The 18266-nt window shown below is 42.1% G+C and overlaps 2 pseudogenes; one reads left to right on the forward strand and one right to left on the reverse strand.

Annotated features, from left to right (window-relative positions):
- The window catches only part of LOC119896614, an 858889-nt pseudogene that overhangs the window by 134645 nt on the left and 705978 nt on the right, over positions 1–18266 (reverse strand).
- On the forward strand, positions 11860–14002 carry LOC119896819 (annotated as a pseudogene).

Below are 18266 nucleotides of genomic sequence, written 5' to 3' on the forward strand. Positions count from 1 at the left end.
CACGTTGTTATAAACATCACAGGGTTTTCTGGTTTCGGTAATGTCAAGGATGAAGACTCGCCGGCTGAGCCGGTCCGAGCGCTGGTTCTGCTGTTCTACAGGCCCCCGGCTGATCCCGACGCTGAATCCCTCCTCAACGTGTTGCTGCTACCGAGGAACGTGGTGCTCCGGGATGTGCTGCGCACCAGGAAGAAATTAGTTGGAGATGAGAGCTACATAGAGACGTCCCCACACTGTAAACTGCAGCCAAAGCAGGAATACACACTGTCCACTTGTCCTGCAGAGGACTCAGTTCAGTTCAACCAACAGAAGCAGAGTTTGACTGCGACAACTACGACAACTACTTCCCATCATTCCAGGTGATTTTAGAAACAATGAGGAAACACGTGAAGCTGTTTCTGAGAGACACCAACAGCTCCCACAGTGTCTGGGAAAGACGAGTTTGTCTCACTGGAGTAAAAAGGTCCTGTGGGCCGAGCGCTCTGAATCTCTCTTCAGATAAGAGGCTGTTGGACATACGGAGCAGCTTCATCGAGGGGATATCAGGACCGGTTCTCACAAGTCTGCTGGACAAACTGTTTGAGAAAACGGTGATAGCTGAAGCTGAGAGGGAGTCAGCGGACGAGATGCAGAACAGAAGAGACAAAGCTCGTTTTGTTATCGACTCAGTGAGGAAGAAAGGTGAAGCTGCTAGTTCAGAGATGATTGAGTTCCTCTGTGAGGCCGACCCCTTCCTCTGTGAACATCTCGGGTTGATCTGAAGACAAATCAACAGGTGATGCATGCATTATCTCTAAGGTTTCTAATAATTCAATCACACAGATCCTGTCAGACTCAGTGATTTAAGTGTTTATCACAAACTTCTCAGGGATTCAGCTGCACAGAGGTTATGAACAGGTTCATGTAAAGATTTAGAGACGTAGAGGACGAGGGGGAAATGTATGTAACTGAACAGCAAACTGTATTATAACTGGTGAAATATCTCCATCTACTGGACATTTGATGTACAAGCATCAAATGCAAATACTCACATATGTCCAAAATGTACAGTATTCAAGTCTCTATTTAGTAAACTCAGTATTTCAAGATTAAGTTATATTCATGTTTGATCAACATTTAACCACGTTGGAGCAAATTTCTACAAAAGAAAAGATTTTTCAGGTTTTGGTTGTGTTTGATTTATTTTTTAAGTTTTTAGTTTTGTTTTCTGTCTGTTTATATCAACAGTTAACATTTGGTTTTCAAGTTTGTTTGCAAGTTTTCCGTCTTTTAAATCTGTTTAAATAACCACATGGCTGCAGGGTTGCAGGCATATGATCCAAAATGTTGTACGTGTACATAACAGGGTGACAATTTCATTTTTATTATTAATTCAATGATTAAAAGAGAGATGACTTTGTGTTGAAACATGATGTGATGGTGATTGATGAAGAGGATTATCTCATTGACACTGAACATGAATAAATTAAAATGATCATTTGATGGTAAAATAAATAAAGTAAGGAAAATAAGGGTAAAGGTTGATCATTGTGAAAAAGGTTGCTGAGTTTGGGTGAAAAGAGAACATCCAAATTACTCAAGCTCAACTCTTTAAATCAGGTTTTGAATATTATACATCTTATCTGTTTTAATTATCAAATTTTAATCAGTACAAGTTCTCTGCTTGTTGAAGTTTGCAATAAAAATTAAAATCACTGCATTTAAAGTACAATTAGTAGACACTAAATGTATTTATTCACCGAGGTAGTAATTCACTAGTGTGTTTAACATCTTTATAGGTTGCTCTAGCCAAAGAAATTAACTTATCCTTGGACCAACTATTTTCCTGGCCACTAAATTTAATCCTGGTAACTATACCAATCTAATGGGCGTGGTATTAGTAGTAAGTAGTAGTAGTAGTGTGTGTATTTATTTATATATATATATAGCACCACAGATCACTTGTCACACCATGATTACACACTGATATTAATGGTGATCTAGTCATGTTGTTGTTAAGGATGTGTAGAGGAATAATTCCTTAGTGTTTTACATGAACATAAAGAGTAAAGTTACTTCCTAAAGTCTCTCTCTCAGTGGGGGACGAAGTGAGTCTGTTGGGGTGAAGCAAGCAGCGCTACTTTAGCTCAGTATGGTAAGTAAGTAAGTTTTATGTGCACACAGGCTACGAGCCTCACAAACCTCTGTTAGGTGTTTTAGGCTGCAACATATCGCACACAGCCTGCACAGAATTCCATATTTACGTTGTTACCAGACAGCTTAGAAGTCCAAGCTCCTGGGGGCCACTGTCCATGGTGCTGATAGACCGTTTAGACAGGGGCGTAGGAGCCACTGTGAACCTGGAGGGGACTTACATTTATTTGTATTATATTTTGTAATATATTGGGTTTCTGTAAATAACATCACAGAGTACGGTCTAGACCTGCTCTTTTATGAAAAGCGCTGTGAGATAACTGTTGTTGTGATTTGGCGCTATATAATTCAAACCACTTCTGCACTAGTACAGACAGCCAAAACATTCTGGTTATTCCATCTTACCCCATGTGGAAAATACCTAAAAAAAAAAATACATTTGATTAAACACAAATTTTTAATTTATTTTACTTTATAATATGTTACCCTAAACATAGCCTTCTTAAAGATTAAAAAAGACCTATAAAATGTTCTTTAATGTGTCAGAAAATAGACATTGAGCTTTGGGGGGCATCTTACCCCACTAGCTGGGAAAATGCTTCTCCTAAAACTAACATTTGATAAAATTCAAATTAATTTGTCAACTGTAGCTATTTATTTTACATTGAGCTTAGGGGCCGTCTCTCCCCACACTACCCTACAGCAGGCTGTGCATCATGCGTAAAGCCCAACAGGACTGTTTTATCCACACATATTCTCTCTCTCTCTCTCTCTCTCTCTCTCTCTCTCTCTGCGCATCTTAAAATGACTGTTGGAAAAAAATGCTGATTTCCATTAAAAGAAGCTCAATGACAGGAAGCAGTTAATATATCAGAATCAATCCAGTGATCATCTGACTGAGATGTTGTGTAGGCCTAATCTACATTTGCTCTGCAGACACTAAATACCTTTTCAATATGCTGTTAATGTAAAGTGAAAAAGTATTTTCCTTGCCGGTGTTAAACCGGCTTGTGAGAGGACGAAGCAGGCTGCTTTCCAACACGGCCAGCAGGGCCATGGTGTGCGCTCACTGGGTTTCAGTTGTATTAGCAGAACAATAAAGTCTGAAAAGATGTTTGCCTGATTTTCTAAATGCTTGCATCTGACCAGCTCGTTCATATCTGTGACAATCGCCCATCTCTTTGTAACACAAAGGAGACCAGAGCTCTCCTGCGTAACTGCGCGGGCACAGCCTGGAAGAAAGCTCATTTTGGTTAATGAAGCAAAATGCACATAACAGAATAAGTAATGAAGGTATGAATGGAAAATGTAGCGAGAAGTAGATTACTGGCCCAAAGACAATAGGCTACTGGAGTAAGAGTATAGTAGGCTACAGGTTAAAAAAGGAACGTGAAAAGTTGCCAAAAACAATTTTAATTTTTTTTATTTTACTCATTTGCTTTACTTGTAACAGCTTACAGGCTACTATCCACCCCTGCTCCTCACTGCGGCCTGCAGGTATAAGTAACAACTTTTCAGAACCACCTCCGCGTTGGGTTTTTTCCACATTTCAGACTTTTTAATGTTACGATGAAACCATCTTAATGTCTCGTTGCTGCTGTTTACATTCAACCCCGACGCACATTTAAAAAATGCACAGCGAATGTTCGGGGTGGACACGTGCAGCCATGGCTAAATAACTAGATTGGTTTCTTTTAAAATTTGTTTTATTTTATATGTTACACTGTTTTAATACACATTTAATTATATGTTAAGTTCTGTAGGTGTAGAATGAAGGGGCAACAAACTTTATTTTCGTTTTAATAGAATGATAAATAAACTCTCATAAACCTTATTAGTCATTCAGAAAATTTCGCACCTTTAGCATTTTTTAAAACTAAATGACTGAAACACTCCTGACGTCACACCTGCTGTCATTTACTAGTACAACCTATGACGTAATTGTCCTTTGATGTGTGCCATCAAAGGACAATTACGTCATATAGGCCTATATAAGGCATTGAAAGCCCGTTGGAGCTCATTTCAGCGCAGACTCCTCTCCCAGCTACACAGAAAGATCCACTCAAGAATCAACTTAACTTATTTCTCACCTTTGTGAAGAAAATATTTCAAAAACTTGACAACAATATTTGGATATAGGCAAAAAATTGCCAGCAAACATTAATTAAAGGACAAATTTCAGCCGACATGCCGATCTTCATGTTGGGTCTGGTTGTGGTTCCCTGGGTCACCACAGCAGCTGATCGACTCATCAGATATGCACTGGGACATGATAGCGCCAGTTCACCCGGGGTTGACCAAGCAGAACCTTTGGTCCATGAATCACCCACAGACATGGTTCCACCTCCAGTCCAGACCGAGCTGGTCCATCAATCACCCACAGACATGGTTCCACCTCCACTGCAGACAGAGCTGGTCCATCAATCACCCACAGACATGGTTCCACCTCCAGTCCAGACCGAGCTGGTCCATCAATCACCCACAGACATGGTTCCACCTCCACTGCAGACAGAGCTGGTCCATCAATCACCCACAGACATGGTTCCACCTCCAGTCCAGACAGAGCTGGTCTATGAATCACCCACAGACATGGTTCCACCTCCAGTCCAGACCGAGCTGGTCCATCAATCACCCACAGACATGGTTCCACCTCCACTGCAGGCAGAGCTGGTCCATCAATCACCCACAGACATGGTTCCACCTCCACTGCAGACAGAGCTGGTCCATCAATCACCCACAGACATGGTTCCACCTCCACTGCAGACAGAGCTGGTCCATGAATCACCCACAGACATGGTTCCACCTCCAGTCCAGACCGAGCTGGTCCATCAATCACCCACAGACATGGTTCCACCTCCACTGCAGGCAGAGCTGGTCCATGAATCACCCACAGACATGGTTCCACCTCCACTGCAGACAGAGCTGGTCCATCAATCACCCACAGACATGGTTCCACCTCCACTGCAGACAGAGCTGGTCCATCAATCACCCACAGACATGGTTCCACCTCCAGTCCAGACAGAGCTGGTCTATGAATCACACACAGACATGGTTCCACCTCCACTGCAGACAGAGCTGGTCTATGAATCACCCACAGACATGGTTCCACCTCCAGTCCAGACAGAGCTGGTCTATGAATCACCCACAGACATGGTTCCACCTCCACTGCAGACAGAGCTGGTCCATCAGTCACCCACAGACATGGTTCCACCTCCAGTCCAGACCGAGCTGGTCCATCAGTCACCCACAGACATGGTTCCACCTCCACTGCAGACAGAGCTGGTCCATGAATCACCCACAGACATGGTTCCACCTCCACTGCAGACAGAGCTGGTCTTTCAATCACCCACAGACATGGTTCCACCTCCACTGCAGACAGAACTGGTCTATCAATCACCCACAGACATGGTTCCACCTCCAGTCCAGACAGAGCTGGTCCATCAATCACCCACAGACATGGTTCCACCTCCACTGCAGACAGAGCTGGTCCATCAATCACCCACAGACATGGTTCCACCTCCAGTTCAGACAGAAGTCAGAGGCAGAAGCCGTACAGAGAAACATGACGTAGAGACACAACACCCTGCAGGCAGAGGGTCAGAGAGAATCACAGAGAAAATTTCCACAGCTCGAGAAAAATTGCAGCCATATTTTCTAGGGCTCAAGCAAAATTTGCAGCTTTTTTCTCTGTGGTCCAAGAAAAATTTGCTATTTGTTTTTCAAGGATCAGAGAAAATATGGCTGCTGTTTGTTCTGTCTTTAAGGCGAAAACTGCTCAATCAACCGGAGAAAACATTCCTAACTGGAAAGAGATGCAATTGCTGCTGTTTATCCTGCCACCAGAACGAGAATGTCAGTTTTTTCCAGGATCAGATGGAGAACTGCTGCTGGTTCCTCGAAAACCAGAGCAGAAAATTCTGCTGCTTTTTCCGCTGTCAAAGCGACAGCTCTGGGTGGATCTTTCAACACCAGAGACAGAATTGTGGCTGAGATATCCAAAACCAAGACCTGTCTTTTCATTGTTCTTTCCACAGTCCGACCAATGTACCACGGTGACTTTTGGAGACGAAGAAGATGATGCACCAACAGAAGATGTGCTTATATTTTTTCCAAACTCAAAGCAGGCAGTGCTGGTGGAATTGTCCCCGGCCACTGGAATTTTTGAACATTTCATTGGTAAGCCCATGAAAGAAGCGACAGCTCCAGCTCGGGAAATAATCACTGGTGCTTTGTCCAAGGCAGCAGCAACAATTGCAGCAGGTTTTGCCAATGTGCAAGGAAAAATTGCAGATGCTCTTCATGGTGCTGCTATTTCCAGGCCCAGGCAAAGAATGGCATCTGTGTTATCAAGAGCTAAAGAAAAATTCAAGGTTTCTTTGGCTGGGTATCAGCTATGTTTCCTGTTTTCAGGCACAGCACTGCACACGCAACTCTTTTAGGAGATGGAAATGCTACGACTCCTCTTCTAGGAGGCATCAAGGGGAAATGGACTCAAAATCACATAACACATAAACAATTGTTTATTTCCCCACCCAGTTAATCCCTGGATTCTGTATCTGGATAATGGCAGCCACTCCATGGGCTTTGACTGTCTGGGTAATGAAATTACGCAACAGAAACAAGGGCATAATAGCACTACTTTGATTCACAAGAGTCCTTCTGACAGCGAGATACTAACACTTTCTCCCCTCTCTCTCTACATTTCTCTATATGGATGCCCTGATATCTCTTGCCCAGTGAATGAGAGAGCCTGGGAAAGTTTCGACACACTTAGATATCCAAGGAAGGTTGACCTCAAGGGCAACTGGACTTGTTTGAAGATACTAGAAGACTTTTAGTCGCTCATCCAAGAGACTTCTTCAGTTATGACTGACTGGTAGAGAAACTCAGCTAATTAATCTCTGTGGAATCGTTTGCAAAGATCATCTATACCGCTGGTGGTTTAGTGCTCCTGGCAGTTGTAAGGACAGTCCTTACGGTCGTTAGAGCCAGCCGAAGCCAAGTCTGAACGACCATTTTTGGCATCTTCAGCCAATACTGAACATTTGTGAACATTCCTGGGAAGTGATGAAAGGACAGCATTTTAAGTGGGGGATATGAGGTATCACAGAGCCCCTCTTAACCTGGGTGTAAACGGCTTCATTGACACCTGTTTCAAACCATCCATTCTGTCTGTTTAAAAGGTGCACATTTTAGACAGAGGATGGATGGTTTGAAAGAGGTATAAAGGAAATCATACACCCGGGTTCAGAAGCCCTCGCTTAACAGGGGAGGGAGTCTGGACCACCACTTATCCCCCACTTTCAATGCTGTCCTTTCATCATATCCCAGTAAACTAAACAAGCGTTCACTTTTGGCCTCAGGTGAAGATGCCTACGATGGTCGTTAAGGCTTGGCCTGGAGTGGCTCTAACTATGAATAACCAGCGGTATCGATGACCTTGGTAAACGACTCCACAGAGGTTAAATAGCTGAGTTTCCATGGCAGTCACTCAGTATTGAAGAAGTCTGTTGGATGAAGGACGAGACATCTTTTACTCTCTTCAACCAAATCCAGCTGCGCTTGATATTAACCTTCTTTGTATATTTATGTCAAGTGTTTAGAAACTGTCCCAGGCTCTCTCATTCACTGGGCAAGAGATATCAAGGCAAACATATGCAGACATGTAAAGAGAGATAGGAGAAAGCTAAGGCCCTCGCTGTCACACTGACACTTGGGAATTATAGTGGTGTATCCTGCTCTTGTTTCTGTTGCTGAGTTTCATTACCCAGACAGTCCAAGTCTGTGGAGAGGCCGCCATCATCCTAACACAGCAACCTGAGGTTTCTGCAGCCCCTGGGTTCCTAGATGCTCCAGCCACCAGACCCTAAAAAACACCTTCACCCCTCTATTCTAGACCCCTTTCATCTCTCCATCCTCGACCCCTTCACCCCTCTCCCCCTCATCCCTCTCCTCTTCATCCCTCCATCATAAATACTCCTTATTATCCAAATAAAATACCTTTTCATACCTCACCTTGGCGTGGTCTTTGTTAGTGAATGACAGCCTATCCACAGATTTGAACTGTGATGTGAGGTGATGGTACAGTGGGTCTCTCTGTTTGTGCTTCTGCAGGCAATCAAGGAGGTTGGGAGAACCTGGTCAGTGCGCCCAACCTATTTGGCCACTGCTCCATCACCACACCACACAATAAAGATCACTCAATGTTGTGTTGCTATCTGGGAAATATCCAGTATTGAAGAGGAATACTATTAAAGGTCATGTTGGCTGCTGATAAAATGTGGTAATAGAAAGGTTCAAGACTGGAAGCTGAATTCTTAAAGAACAAGGTTTAAAGGGGCTTTATGTAGTTTTTTAAATGAAATGAATCACTTTTTTATGCCTATTTGTGAACAGGTTGTAACCCCACATAAAAAAGCAGCCTGTATGCTGCTTCCTATATGAAGAAATCCGGTCAGATTTTCCCTGAAATCCATTGGTTTATCTAGGCTGTGAAGTTCATGCAGGCTCCTGAGCCTCTTGCCTACTGATTCTGAACTGTACACACAGTGACAACACTGCAGCTAATGAAATAGAGTCCGCTAAACCAAAACCACAGCCACAACACAGACAGATGTTGCTGAAATAATTATGCTGAAATATATGAGTTGTGGGAGTCTGGGGGTCCTCCAATTTATGGTGGAAATGTTTTTAATTATGTAAAAGGAAAATACAAAATTCAGGTGGCAGGTGACAATTGAAAAAATATAAATATAAGAAACCAAAAAACTTGGCCAAATAGAAGCTGTGTCAAGAAGTTGTTAAAGTTACTGACTGTTTTGGGGTCATTTTATAGTTTATTAGTAGGGCAATTTTTTTTAGCTTAAGCAAATTACCTTTTCTCAAAGAATTTTCATTTCTTCTTATTATATAGTATATTATACTATACATAATATATATACAATAGTGCGCCATGACGGTGGAGAAGCTGTGTACCTGAGTATCGGTGAAACGACAATAAATCTAAAGTGAACTTTGGGCAAACAGGGGTAGATCCGTGTTAAAGTTACGTTAGCTGACTGCTACTGCATTGCATCAAGGCTAGGATAAACAAATAGCTTCACATTTGATTTGTACCGTTACATCCTTTCTTGCAGGCTAAATCAACACTTTCTCATAATACCAGACAGGAGAGTAATGTGGATCGTGTATGCTGGTGATGTAATGTGGAAAGACATATTACATATTAAACCGGATTACGTTAGCAACTGCTCGGTGAGATAACGTGACTCTCCTTGATTCCAGCCTGTCTGATGTTCAGTGTTTTCACAGGTCTTCTGATGCTGTTTGTCCCGACAAGCTTCATCACATAAACCTTCATTGTTTTTCATCCTTATGGAGAGTTAATGTTGGAGTCTGTGTTTTGCTGGGAGTCGGTTCTATGGGACAGGAAAAAAGGCAGGGACTGCATCTCTAAACATTTTGTGGTTATGTAGGGACTGAACCCTTCTATCGAATTTGACCTCAAACCCCTTGTTTTGTTACCTCAAGATAATACTGAACCCTTCTATGGGTTTGACCTTTTACTTTGCAGACTCAAACCCTTCTATGGTACCTAACAGATACCTAAACATGTCCTATATAAGCTATGTTTGATGTACAGAGAGACAGACTGGCAGTGGATAAGACACATGGCTTTGGTGTGAGAGACCCAGGTTCGATCCCTCACTGTGACGCATCCACCAATGTGTCCCAGAGCAAAACACTTAACCCCTCGTTGCTCCAGAGGCATCTGACGTATATACTAATTGTAAGTCGCTTTGGATAAAAGCATCAGTTAAATGAATTGTTATTTGTTGGCAGATCTAGGCACCAAAGCAGAGTCTAAACTAAATTATTTTCATGATATTTATTATATTCGACATCAGGTTATTAAATTCAGACAGTAGCCACTTTATATACGTACTTTGTTGTTGCCAACATGGTGGGGAAAAAACACAGATGCAGACGCTGGAAACCACAAGTTGACTAAACATCTCTGACGTATTCTCTTTTTCTTTCAGTGTTTGAGAACTGAACTCATCCTGCGCAGCTCACCGGTAAGTCAGAGACAAAACTTATGTAATAACATCCTGATAAATAGATAAAACTTCTAACTAGACACGTGTTTGTGAGTTTATTAGAAAGGAAGATTATAGGATGTTAAATTGAGTTTTGTTTATTCACATCACATGAGGAAATACTGAGCTGTGTTAGTTAACATTTATAATTTATCTTTTATGAAATTTATAGTGGTGGAAAGTAACGGATCACATTTCTCCAAAGACTGTAGCCTATTTACAGTTTTGAGGTAGTGTACTTGTACTTTACTTGGGTATTTCCACTTGCTGACCCTTTTTACTTCTACTCCACTACAGTTTAGAGGCAAATGTTTAATTACAATTTTACTCCACTACATTTATTTGGGCAAATGTATAAGCTACCCAGTAGATGAAGTTAACTTTTTTAAACATGGCTCTGACTTGTAGAAGAGAATTTCTGCTCTGTGGTTTTTATACTTTCACTTCACACTACGTTGTGCAGTCGAGAATATTTCCATGACAATAAATAGAAACAGGTAGAGTAGTATGATGGGTTATTACACAGAAACTACAGCCTTGAATGTTTGAAACATAGGAGAGGATGAATTTCAGCTTTATATCATGGTAATTACCAATTTTGACTTCCAAGAAATTATATGGTCTTAATTATTACCCATTTATTAAAAAACTGTGCCTATGTTATTACAGAGCAAAAGTGATTCCATTATCTTATTGGATTATAGCTGCTAAAGGAAATTGTTTCATTGTTCATTTACTTCTGTATTAATAATGTAAATATGCAAAGTAACCAGTCTCTAAAGTTGTCAAATAGATATTATAAACAAAAAAGTACAAAATGTAGTGAAGTACAAAGTACCACAAAGTGGAAAAATTAATTTAAAGCACCTTTGTGCTGCAGTGCAGTACTTTAGAGAAAGTATGTGGTTACATTCAACCAGGTTTATTAGAGAGGAAGATAAAGTAAAAGTCTCTACCTGGCTTCTGTTTTTCTTATAAGTTGCAGTTTTTATTTCCTGTAGATTTCATAAAGCTCATAGACGGGTTAGTCGTCTATCTTTTACTTTCTATCTAATTTTCTTTTACCAGCAACATACTGTCTGCTAGTAAACTAGATCTTCATTTGTGGTTATACGTGTATAAAGGCGAGGAGAAGTGTAATGTTTTCATTAAGGGTTTGTGGTAAATTAACATTTTTAAAATGTTATTTCAGGGTATGGGAGCAGGAGACACAAAGGAACCAACTAAAGGAGTGTTCGAACACATTAAAAACTCTCAGAGATAAATATAAAACAATACAATAATACATAAGCACATTTGAAGTTCAGCTGGGGTGGAGGAAGTCTAAATGAGATAGAAACCATGGAGGAAACACAGAGGTGAGTCACAAACATGTCCAGAAAGTCACACAGGAGGTCGTCTCCTGGCGTCTTCTGCTGCCTCACCTCCTCTGACTCTGACTGTGACTCTAATGAACGCAGCCGAATGAATTCAGCTTCTGAACGTGAAAGATCAGAAAGAGAAGCATCATGTTTCAGCAGAGCAGCCAGAAGCATCAGGAGGGCTCTGTCCAGGATGTGCAGACACACTCTACATCCGACTGTATTTAGCCGTGGCCAAATTGACCAGTGTGTTTTTTTTAAAGAGGATTATAATGCAGATGCATTCTCTGCGGATTATATTAATGCAGATGTTTCATGCACTGATTTTGTGTTTGTTGAGCCTTTGCCTTTAATTGAATCAGACCAGATCTCAGCTTTCGAGGGAGATTTGAAAGTTCATCTGAGCTGCAGTCTGAGCAGTCTGAAAGCTACTCAGAAGATGACGATTATATCAATTGTGAGATCGAGCCATCTGTTCCAGCTGTGAACTGCTCAGTCACAAACACCCAGCCGACTCATCCTCCCCTCCAAACCTCCTCCAGCTGTTTGTGTCGTTCTCACAGCGTTCCCTCACTGAGTCTAACAACCTCTGCAAAGAACAAGACCTTCACCCGATCAAAGAGCTTACCTGACATGCTGTTCAAACCCAGCTGTGAGGAGTTCACCCCTGATATCACTGTTGATGAAAACGATGAAACCTACAGGTTCCAGTGCTCCTGCCCAGGCCTGTACCAGTGCAGTGTGACAGGCCTGCTGTTCCACATGGAGGGAGAAGGGGACGTGGTTTACAGGATCGTCCCCTGGAACAGGAGGCTACTGGCCCGACACCACAAGCAGCCTGCAGGACCCCTGTTTGACATCAAATGTCTGCAGCAGTCTGTGTGTCAGCTTCATCTCCCACACTGTGAGATCCGCTCCACAGGTGGAGGTGAGTTCTTGTCAGTCGCTCATGTGAACGATGAGGGCATCGAGTTTATCGGCCCTCGGAAGATCACAGAAACTCACGTTGTTATAAACATCACAGGGTTTTCTGGTTTCGGTAATGTCAAGGATGAAGACTCGCCGGCTGACCGGTCCGAGCGCTGGTTCTGCTGTTCTACAGGCCCCCGGCTGATCCCGACGCTGAATCCCTCCTCAACGTGTTGCTGCTACCGAGGAACGTGGTGCTCCGGGATGTGCTGCGCACCAGGAAGAAATTAGTTGGAGATGAGAGCTACATAGAGACGTCCCCACACTGTAAACTGCAGCCAAAGCAGGAATACACACTGTCCACTTGTCCTGCAGAGGACTCAGTTCTAGTTCAACCAACAGAAGCAGAGTTTGACTGCGACAACTACGACAACTACTTCCCATCATTCCAGGTGATTTTAGAAACAATGAGGAAACACGTGAAGCTGTTTCTGAGAGACACCAACAGCTCCCACAGTGTCTGGGAAAGACGAGTTTGTCTCACTGGAGTAAAAAGGTCCTGTGGGCCGAGCGCTCTGAATCTCTCTTCAGATAAGAGGCTGTTGGACATACGGAGCAGCTTCATCGAGGGGATATCAGGACCGGTTCTCACAAGTCTGCTGGACAAACTGTTTGAGAAAACGGTGATAGCTGAAGCTGAGAGGGAGTCAGCGGACGAGATGCAGAACAGAAGAGACAAAGCTCGTTTTGTTATCGACACAGTGAGGAAGAAAGGTGAAGCTGCTAGTTCAGAGATGATTGAGTTCCTCTGTGAGGCCGACCCCTTCCTCTGTGAACATCTCGGGTTGATCTGAAGACAAATCAACAGGTGATGCATGCATTATCTCTAAGGTTTCTAATAATTCAATCACACAGATCCTGTCAGACTCAGTGATTTAAGTGTTTATCACAAACTTCTCAGGGATTCAGCTGCACAGAGGTTATGAACAGGTTCATGTAAAGATTTAGAGACGTAGAGGACGAGGGGGAAATGTATGTAACTGAACAGCAAACTGTATTATAACTGGTGAAATATCTCCATCTACTGGACATTTGATGTACAAGCATCAAATGCAAATACTCACATATGTCCAAAATGTACAGTATTCAAGTCTCTATTTAGTAAACTCAGTATTTCAAGATTAAGTTATATTCATGTTTGATCAACATTTAACCACGTTGGAGCAAATTTCTACAAAAGAAAAGATTTTTCAGGTTTTGGTTGTGTTTGATTTATTTTTTAAGTTTTTAGTTTTGTTTTCTGTCTGTTTATATCAACAGTTAACATTTGGTTTTCAAGTTTGTTTGCAAGTTTTCCGTCTTTTAAATCTGTTTAAATAACCACATGGCTGCAGGGTTGCAGGCATATGATCCAAAATGTTGTACGTGTACATAACAGGGTGACAATTTCATTTTTATTATTAATTCAATGATTAAAAGAGAGATGACTTTGTGTTGAAACATGATGTGATGGTGATTGATGAAGGATTATCTCATTGACACTGAACATGAATAAATTAAAATGATCATTTGATGGTAAAATAAATAAAGTAAGGAAAATAAGGGTAAAGGTTGATCATTGTGAAAAAGGTTGCTGAGTTTGGGTGAAAAGAGAACATCCAAATTACTCAAGCTCAACTCTTTAAATCAGGTTTTGAATATTATACATCTTATCTGTTTTAATTATCAAATTTTAATCAGTACAAGTTCTCTGCTTGTTGAAGTTTGCAATAAAAATTAAAATCACTGCATTTAAAGTACAATTAGTAGACACTAAATGTATTTATTCACCGAGGTAGTAATTCACTAGTGTGTTTAACATCTTTATAGGTTGCTCTAGCCAAAGAAATTAACTTATCCTTGGACCAACTATTTTCCTGGCCACTAAATATAATCCTGGTAACTATACCAATCTAATGGGCGTGGTATTAGTAGTAAGTAGTAGTAGTAGTGTGTGTATTTATTTATATATATATATATAGCACCACAGATCACTTGTCACACCATGATTACACACTGATATTAATGGTGATCTAGTCATGTTGTTGTTAAGGATGTGTAGAGGAATAATTCCTTAGTGTTTTACATGAACATAAAGAGTAAAGTTACTTCCTAAAGTCTCTCTCTCAGTGGGGGACGAAGTGAGTCTGTTGGGGTGAAGCAAGCAGCGCTACTTTAGCTCAGTATGGTAAGTAAGTAAGTTTTATGTTCACACAGGCTACGAGCCTCACAAACCTCTGTTAGGTGTTTTAGGCTGCAACATATCGCACACAGCCTGCACAGAATTCCATATTTACGTTGTTACCAGACAGCTTAGAAGTCCAAGCTCCTGGGGGCCACTGTCCATGGTGCTGATAGACCGTTTAGACAGGGGCGTAGGAGCCACTGTGAACCTGGAGGGGACTTACATTTTTTTGTATTATATTTTGTAATATATTGGGTTTCTGTAAATAACATCACAGAGTACGGTCTAGACCTGCTCTTTTATGAAAAGCGCTGTGAGATAACTGTTGTTGTGATTTGGCGCTTTATAATTCAAACCACTTCTGCACTAGTACAGACAGCCAAAACATTCTGGTTATTCCATCTTACCCCATGTGGAAAATACCTAAAAAAAAATACATTTGATTAAACACAAATTTTTTATTTATTTTACTTTATAATATGTTACCCTAAACATAGCCTTATAAAAGATTAAAAAAATGTTCTTTAATGTGTCAGAAAATAGACATTGAGCTTTGGGGGGCATCTTACCCCACTAGCTGGGAAAATGCTTCTCCTAAAACTAACATTTGTAGCTATTTATTTTACATTGAGCTTAGGGGCCGTCTCTCCCCACACTACCCTACAGCAGGCTGTGCATCATGCGTAAAGCCCAACAGGACTGTTTTATCCACACATATCTCTCTCTCTCTCTCTCTCTCTCTCTCTCTCTCTCTCTCTCTCTCTCTCTCTCTCTCTCTCGCGCATCTTAAAATGACTGTTGGAAAAAAATGCTGATTTCCATAAAAGAAGCTCAATGACAGGAAGCAGTTAATATATCAGAATCAATCCAGTGATCATCTGACTGAGATGTTGTGTAGGCCTAATCTACATTTGCTCTGCAGACACTAAATACCTTTTCAATATGCTGTTAATGTAAAGTGAAAAAGTATTTTCCTTGCCGGTGTTAAACCGGCTTGTGAGAGGACGAAGCAGGCTGCTTTCCAACACGGCCAGCAGGGCCATGGTGTGCGCTCACTGGGTTTCAGTTTTATTAGCAGAACAATAAAGTCTGAAAAGATGTTTGCCTGATTTTCTAAATGCTTGCATCTGACCAGCTCGTTCATATCTGTGACAATCGCCCATCTCTTTGTAACACAAAGGAGACCAGAGCTCTCCTGCGTAACTGCGCGGGCACAGCCTGGAAGAAAGCTCATTTTGGTTAATGAAGCAAAATGCACATAACAGAATAAGTAATGAAGGTATGAATGGAAAATGTAGCGAGAAGTAGATTACTGGCCCAAAGACAATAGGCTACTGGAGTAAGAGTATAGTAGGCTACAGGTAAAAAAAAAAAAAGGAACGTGAAAAGTTGCCAAAAACAATTTTTATTTTTTTTATTTTACTCATTTGCTTTACTTGTAACAGCTTACAGGCTACTATCCACCCCTGCTCCTCACTGCGGCCTGCAGGTATAAGTAACAACTTTTCAGAACCACCTTCGCGTTGGGTGGCATGTTTTTTCCACATTTCAGACTTTTTAATGTTACGATGAAACCATCTTAATGTCTCGTTGCTGCTGTTTACATTCAACCCCGACGCACATTTAAAAAATGCACAGCGAATGTTCGGGGTGGACACGTGCAGCCATGGCTAAATAACTAGATTGGTTTCTTATAAATTTTGTTTTATTTTATATGTTACACTGTTTTAATACACATTTAATTATATGTTAAGTTCTGTAGGTGTAGAATGAAGGGGCAACAAACTTTATTTTCGTTTTAATAGAATGATAAATAAACTCTCATAAACCTTATTAGTCATTCACAAAATTTCGCACCTTTAGCATTTTTTAAAACTAAATGACTGAAACACTCCTGACGTCACACCTGCTATCATTTACTAGTACAACCTATGACGTAATTGTCCTTTGATGTGTGCCATCAAAGGACAATTACGTCATATAGGCCTATATAAAGCATTGAAAGCCCGTTGGAGCTCATTTCAGCGCAGACTCCTCTCCCAGCTACACAGAAAGATCCACTCAAGAATCAACTTAACTTATTTCTCACCTTTGTGAAGAAAATATTTGAAAAACTTGACAACAATATTTGGATATAGGAAAAAAAAATTGCCAGCAAACATTAATTAAAGGACAAATTTCAGCCGACATGCCGATCTTCATGTTGGGTCTGGTTGTGGTTCCTTGGGTCACCACAGCAGCTGATCGTCTCATCAGATATGCACTGGGACATGATAGCGCCAGTTCACCCGGGGTTGACCAAGCAGAACCTGTGGTCCATGAATCACCCACAGACATGGTTCCACCTCCAGTCCAGACCGAGCTGGTCCATCAATCACCCACAGACATGGTTCCACCTCCACTGCAGGCAGAGCTGGTCCATGAATCACCCACAGACATGGTTCCACCTCCACTGCAGACAGAGCTGGTCCATCAATCACCCACAGACATGGTTCCACCTCCAGTCCAGACAGAGCTGGTCTATGAATCACCCACAGACATGGTTCCACCTCCACTGCAGACAGAGCTGGTCCATCAATCACCCACAGACATGGTTCCACCTCCACTGCAGACAGAGCTGGTCTATGAATCACCCACAGACATGGTTCCACCTCCAGTCCAGACAGAGCTGGTCTATCAATCACCCACAGACATGGTTCCACCTCCAGTCCAGACAGAGCTGGTCCATGAATCACCCACAGACATGGTTCCACCTCCAGTCCAGACAGAGCTGGTCCATCAATCACCCACAGACATGGTTCCACCTCCACTGCAGACAGAGCTGGTCCATGAATCACCCACAGACATGGTTCCACCTCCAGTCCAGACAGAGCTGGTCTATGAATCACCCACAGACATGGTTCCACCTCCACTGCAGACAGAGCTGGTCCATCAATCACCCACAGACATGGTTCCACCTCCACTGCAGACAGAGCTGGTCCATGAATCACCCACAGACATGGTTCCACCTCCACTGCAGACAGAGCTGGTCCATGAATCACCCACAGACATGGTTCCACCTCCACTGCAGACAGAGCTGGTCCATCAATCACCCACAGACATGGTTCCACCTCCACTGCAGGCAGAGCTGGTCCATGAATCACCCACAGACATGGTTCCACCTCCAGTCCAGACAGAGCTGGTCTATCAGTCACAGACAGACATGGTTCCACCTCCACTGCAGACAGAACTGGTTAATCAGTCACAGACAGACATGGTTCCACCTCCACTGCAGACAGAGCTGGTCTATGAATCACCCACAGACATGGTTCCACCTCCACTGCAGACAGAGCTGGTCTATGAATCACCCACAGACATGGTTCCACCTCCACTGCAGGCAGAGCTGGTCTATGAATCACCCACAGACATGGTTCCACCTCCACTGCAGACAGAGCTGGTCTATCAATCACCCACAGACATGGTTCCACCTCCACTGCAGACAGAACTGGTCTATGAATCACCCACAGACATGGTTCCACCTCCACTGCAGACAGAGCTGGT

Source organism: Micropterus salmoides, unplaced genomic scaffold (assembly GCF_014851395.1).
Source record: "Micropterus salmoides isolate LMB-PRFRI ecotype aquatic unplaced genomic scaffold, ASM1485139v1 Ms_hic_scaffold_1, whole genome shotgun sequence".
In the NCBI taxonomy this organism is placed as follows: domain Eukaryota; kingdom Metazoa; phylum Chordata; class Actinopteri; order Centrarchiformes; family Centrarchidae; genus Micropterus; species Micropterus salmoides.